The 5,642-nt window shown below is 50.1% G+C and overlaps 1 pseudogene; it reads left to right on the forward strand.

The window, feature by feature from the left end:
- Positions 1-1,347: 1,347 nt before the first annotated feature.
- On the forward strand, positions 1,348-2,581 carry LOC119291139 (annotated as a pseudogene).
- Positions 2,582-5,642: the final 3,061 nt, after the last annotated feature.

A 5,642-nucleotide genomic window follows, 5' to 3' on the forward strand; every position in this document is an offset into this window, starting at 1 on the left:
TTTGCACCGGTTAAAAAAATGCTCCAGTCATGCACACAAGAGCTCGTTTTCTGCCGAATTTGTCCAAAGTTTCGACCGAAGCTCCCAGGGGAAACCCAGCGCACTGGGGGCGAGCTGGGGAGACCGACGGTACTTTTTCGCATGCAATTAGCCCACAGTCTACCACCTTTTCCCTTTCTCTCCCCTCTTTCCACCTACCCCACGTCGTCGCCCACCTTGAGCGGCCCTGGGACCCCGACTTGGCCCTTGTCTCCGCCGTCACGCTGGTTCAGGAAGCCCAAGCCTAGGGCGAGGGCGAAGCCCAAGGTGAAGGACAACCCCGACTCCCTCTCCAGCACCTCATCGTCGTGCAGCAGCGGCAGGTCTCCCATCGCAGTCAGTCGCGGCCTCCTCTCGCCCTCCTCGCCGGTGACGCCCTAGACCAGGCCCCCCTCTTCCCGTTCGTCATATCCACACCGGCCCCCGTGTCCACCGTCGGCGACCTGAGGAGCCTCGGCTCGCTCAAGCGCTGCCTCGACGCGCTCCACGACGACTGTGCCCACGATCACTGCTCCTGGGGGGTGCTACGAGTGGAAAATTTTGCCCCCCTCCTGAGGCCAAAATTTTCGCCGGCAGCCCCCAAGCGGCAAAAAAATGCCTTCTGGGGGGCAAACGAGTGGAGATGCTCTAAGTTACTCCCACTATGACTAGCCTAATAACGGGGTTTCTTTTTAAGGACCAGGGGACCATGTGGTATTCCTTTTTGGTCGGCCGCTGGCTAACCCTTCCAAGCGGCCAAACGCTCGCTAGATGCGACCTTAAATATTTAGTACTCCCTCCGTCTAGGTGAGTAAGTCATGTTAGGCTATGCACCGTGACCAAGGAAGAGGGGAAAACGAGAGACATTAATGTTTATTTGCTAATTAATAGTATTGCATGCAATGAACTAACCACTGCATGTCGTGTTTGATAGTCTCAAGTTATTAAAAACATGCACACCCTCATTTCTTATTGGTTGATATGTCAAGAAACAAGAAACAAGGTAGAAGTTAATGCACCGCGCCTAAGTGTTTTGAGATTATTTAGTTTTTCGTAAGATGACTTACACACCTAGACGAGACGAAGGGAGTAGTATTTCGCCATTTCGTTCTCGTGCTGACAGGTGGGCCCCATAAACATGTGCTGCATAATTCACTCATTCCGGTCTTTTTCGTTTGGATACAACCTAAAGGTCGAAAACGACACAGATTGAAGAAGTCAAGGTATTTATTTCAGGGATTTAGACATCAAAATTTGTTCGCAACGTGCACTGTTAAGACAGGGTTTAAAATATACTTCGCTCTCAAAGGAAGCCTCGGTCGCACCTTCATTCCGTCCTCTAGGCGTCGGTCACACTGCTATAAAAATCCCATCGTTCCCCACTCACAACCCAACCCGGTCCACTATCCAGATCCATATTCTCTATCCTGACTCTGCTCCTGCGATCACCAACCCCAATCCAAGGTATATGCGTGCACCAAGAACCGTCTCTGTCCCGTGCTACCGTGTGTAGATCTGCCGAGAACGGCGCTCTAGTTTCTTTTTGATCTGCAACCTTTTTCATCTCTGTTTCGCGACACCAACTCACGACTGGATCCGGTCGCTGTTCTGTCCCTGATCTCTGTGTGGTTTTGATTTTGATCCAACCAGGCCAACAGCAACAGGGAAATCATGAGCGCCATCGTCGCGTCGTCGCTCAACCCTGAGGCCCCGCTCTTCATCCCGGCAGCGTTCCAGCAGGTGGAGGACTTCTCGCCGCAGTGGTGGGACCTCGTCAAGTCCACCGCCTGGTTTCGCGACCACTGGTACCACCAGCACCAGCAGCTCGACGATATGGCCGATTCCCTCATCGCCTTCGAGGCCGAGGACGCCATCGACGACGACCTCTTGCACGGCTTCGCCGTCGAGGCTTCGCAGCCGCAGCCGCCAGCGGCACTCAAGACTGGTACCAACCAATTCACTTTCACTGTCCACGCCTATATATGTACTGTACTATATGATATGAGCGCTCAAATAAAAGATGAAGCAAGACTGCAGTGAGCTCATCACGTATGTGCTTCTGTATGTGCAGACGGGGTGCTCAAGGCGCTGAGCCTGGCATCCCCAAGCCCAAAGGTCGGCGACGCCCTGCGTGTCTCCTCGGAGAACCTAGGTACACCGAGAAGCCCACCAAGTACGCTGGCAGCCCGAGGAGCGGTGGCGCACCGCGTTTCATCCACCAGCCTCGCTAGGTTGGGATGTCAAGCTTCAAGAATCCACCAAATCCTGCGCCTTGTGTCATGCAGTGATGCATTGCTCTGGCTGCTGCCGCCGTCTCATCTTTCAAGTCTTCTTCTAGTACTCGCGCCCAGTAAGTAGTGGTGTCCGTTTGTATATTATATTAAGTAGAAATGAAATGACCCAAGAAAAAGGCAACAAAATGCAACCGATGTTTAGTGTGATTTGCCTTGTAAGTTATGTTCTGCACAGTGTGTTGGACAAGAATGTATAGTAGAATGCATCCTTGTTATTGCGTGGCCAAGCAGCTTAATGTTAATTACTCCGTTATTTAGCCTTTTCTAAAGATAAAATGCGTCGCTGTTGGTTGTTGAGATGCCATTCTCTTCTGATTTATTGTTGATTGATTGCTGCCACAGTGCCACGTTCTCCATGGGAGTTTAGAATCCTGGTGCCCAAGTACTCCCTCTTAATAAAGAAATAATAAAGAAATATAAGAGCATTTACTCAAAAAATTATAAGAGCGTCTACATCCAGAGCTCTCAAACCCGCCTCATATGCCCGAGTGAGCCGCCCGATCACTGCTCAGTCACGATTTTTTGAGCTAGACGCGCCACTCAAACAGCGGCATCGAAACCCTACCATCCATCACATTTTCCTCCTCTTGTGCGCCGCCGCCGCCACTTTCCACTGCACCCGTCTGCCTAGTAGCCATGTCCCCATGCCGATGAGTGAAGAGCGAGCCCTTTCTGATGCCGCTGGCTTGAGCTCCTTCAGCAGATTCGTCCTAGGCGCGAAGCCCAAATCGCCGCGGGGCTACCTCCGGATGCAGTGGATCTGGAGGAGGAGTTGGAGGAGGAGGACGAGGAGAAGGACTTTGAGGAGGAGGAGGATGAGCCGGATGAGGAATATGTGGGGGACGCTGACGACGTGGATCTGCAGGCGGAGCAGCAGGCCATCCTCGATTCCCTCTGGTCAGAGTCGGCTGCGGAGGCAAGACGTCGTCATCGGCAGGAGATGGAGGCGCAAGAGGCCGCGGATAAGGCGGAGATGTTCGCCTACATGGATGAGGTCGAGCAGGAGGAGGATGAGCCAGAGCCCTCCTACGCACCCGTCCAGCCGGCGCCCGGCACCGTCGTCGTGGAGATCTCCGACGATGAAGAGTAGCTAGGTAGTACGTAGATGTAGTAAGTAGGATTCCTTTTCCATGCTTTGTATGGATTTAGGGGGTAAAATATGAGAGAGGCGAATGCAAGGTGGCTAGTTTGAGGCGTGCCCGGTCAATGGCCGGGAACGCGCCCGGACGCGTCCGCGGGCGTTTTGCAAAGTTTGGCTGTAGATGCTCTTAGTGAAGGAAATATGCCCTAGAGGCAATAATAAAGTTGTTATTTTATATTTCCTTATTTCATGATAAATGTTTATTATCCATGCTAGAATTGTATTAACCGGAAACTTGATACATGTGCAGATACATAGACAAAATACCGTGTCCCTAGTAAGCCTCTACTAGACTAGTTCGTTAATCAAAGATGGTTAAGTTTTCTAACCATAGACATGTGTTGTCATTTGATGATAATGATGTGATGGACAAGACCCATTCATTAGCTTAGCATTATGATCGTTCAGTTTTATTGCTATTGCTTTCTTCATGTCAAATACACATTCCTCCGACTATGAGGTTATGCAACTCCCAGATACCGGAGGAATGCCTTGTGTGCTATCAAATGTCACAATGTCACTGGGTGATTATAAAGATGCTCTACAAGTATCTCCGAAGGTGTTTGTTGGGTTGGCATAGATCGAGATTAGGATTTGTCACTCCATGTATCGGAGAGGTATCTTTGGGCCCTCTCGGTAATGCACATCATAAGAATCCTTACAAGCAAAGTAACTAATGAGTTAGTTGCAGGATGATGCATTATGGAATGAGTAAAGAGACTTGTCGATAACGAGAATGAACTAGGTATGAAGATACCAACGATCGAATCTCGGGCAAGTAACATACCGATGACAAAGGGAATAACGTATGTTGTCATAACGGTTCGGCCAATAAAGATCCTCGTAGAATATCTGGGAGCCAATATGAGCATCCAGGTTTCGCTATTGGTTATTGACGGGAGAGGTGTCTCGGTCATGTCTACATAGTTCTCGAACCCGTAGGGTCCGCACGCTTAACGTCCGATGACGATTTTGTATTATATGAGTTATGTGATTTGGTGATCGAATGTTGTTCGGGGTCCCGGATGAGATCACGGACATGACGAGGAGTCTTGAAATGGTCGGGAGGTAAAGATTGACATATAGGACGATGGTATTCGGACACCGGAAATGTTCCTGAGTGTACCGGGTACATGTTGGGTCACTAGAAGGGGTTCCGGGCACCCCCCGGCAAAGATATGGGCCTAATGAGCCAAGAGGGGAAACACAACAGCAACCAAATAGGGGCCGTTGCGCCCCCTATATGGGCCGCACCTGAGGGGAAGGAAAGAGGAGAAGAGAGAAAGGAAGGGGAGGGATTCGGCCTCCCCCTTCCTTCCTTCCCCCTCCGGAAAATATGGTAAGGGGGGCGAATTGGACTAGGCCCCCAAGTAGGATTCCTCCTACTTGGGGCGCCCCAAGGTTGTTCCCCTTCCCTCTCACCTATATATACATGGGGGGGCGCCTAGAACACATACCAACAATCGTTAGCCGTGTGCGGCGCCCCCCTCCACAGTTTACGCCTCCGGTCATATCTTCGTGGTTCTTAGGCAAAGCCCGGCGTGGATCACTTCACCATCACCGTCACCACACCATTGTGCTGAGGAAACTCATCTACTTCCTCGACAATTTGCTGGATCAAGAGTTCGAGGGACGTCATCGAGCCGAACGTATGCAGAACTCAGAGGTGCCCTACGTTCAGTGCTTGATCAGTCGGAACAAGAAGTTCGACTACATCAACCGTGTTATTAAAACGCTTCTGCTTTTGTTCTACAAGGGTACATAGACACACTCTCCCCCTCTCGTTGCTATGCATCTCCTAGATAGATCTTGCATGAGCGTAGGATTTTTTTTGAAATTGCATGCTACGTTTCCCAACACTTAGATCACTAATTTAAGAGCGTTTACTCTAAACAATATAAGAGAGGTTAGATCACTAAAGCGCTTTTATATTTCTTTATGGAGGGAGTAGCCGGTGCTCAAAGTGGAAGATGATAATATTCAGTTGGATTGATTTATGATAATTGCGGTGTTCACCTCAGCTATATACTTAGAGAATCTCTAACAAACCCTTTATACTCACACGAACTGTAAGACTAGATGATATCTCAGACGTTGCTGCAGGACTTCCTAAGCACATGATGACAAATGGTTACTGGGAAGTCAGGGAAGGTTGGCGCATGGATGCTAGTGAGTCGCTCCACCCCCCC

This window comes from Triticum dicoccoides, chromosome 4B (genome assembly GCF_002162155.2).
Source record: "Triticum dicoccoides isolate Atlit2015 ecotype Zavitan chromosome 4B, WEW_v2.0, whole genome shotgun sequence".
NCBI classification, from domain to species: domain Eukaryota; kingdom Viridiplantae; phylum Streptophyta; class Magnoliopsida; order Poales; family Poaceae; genus Triticum; species Triticum dicoccoides.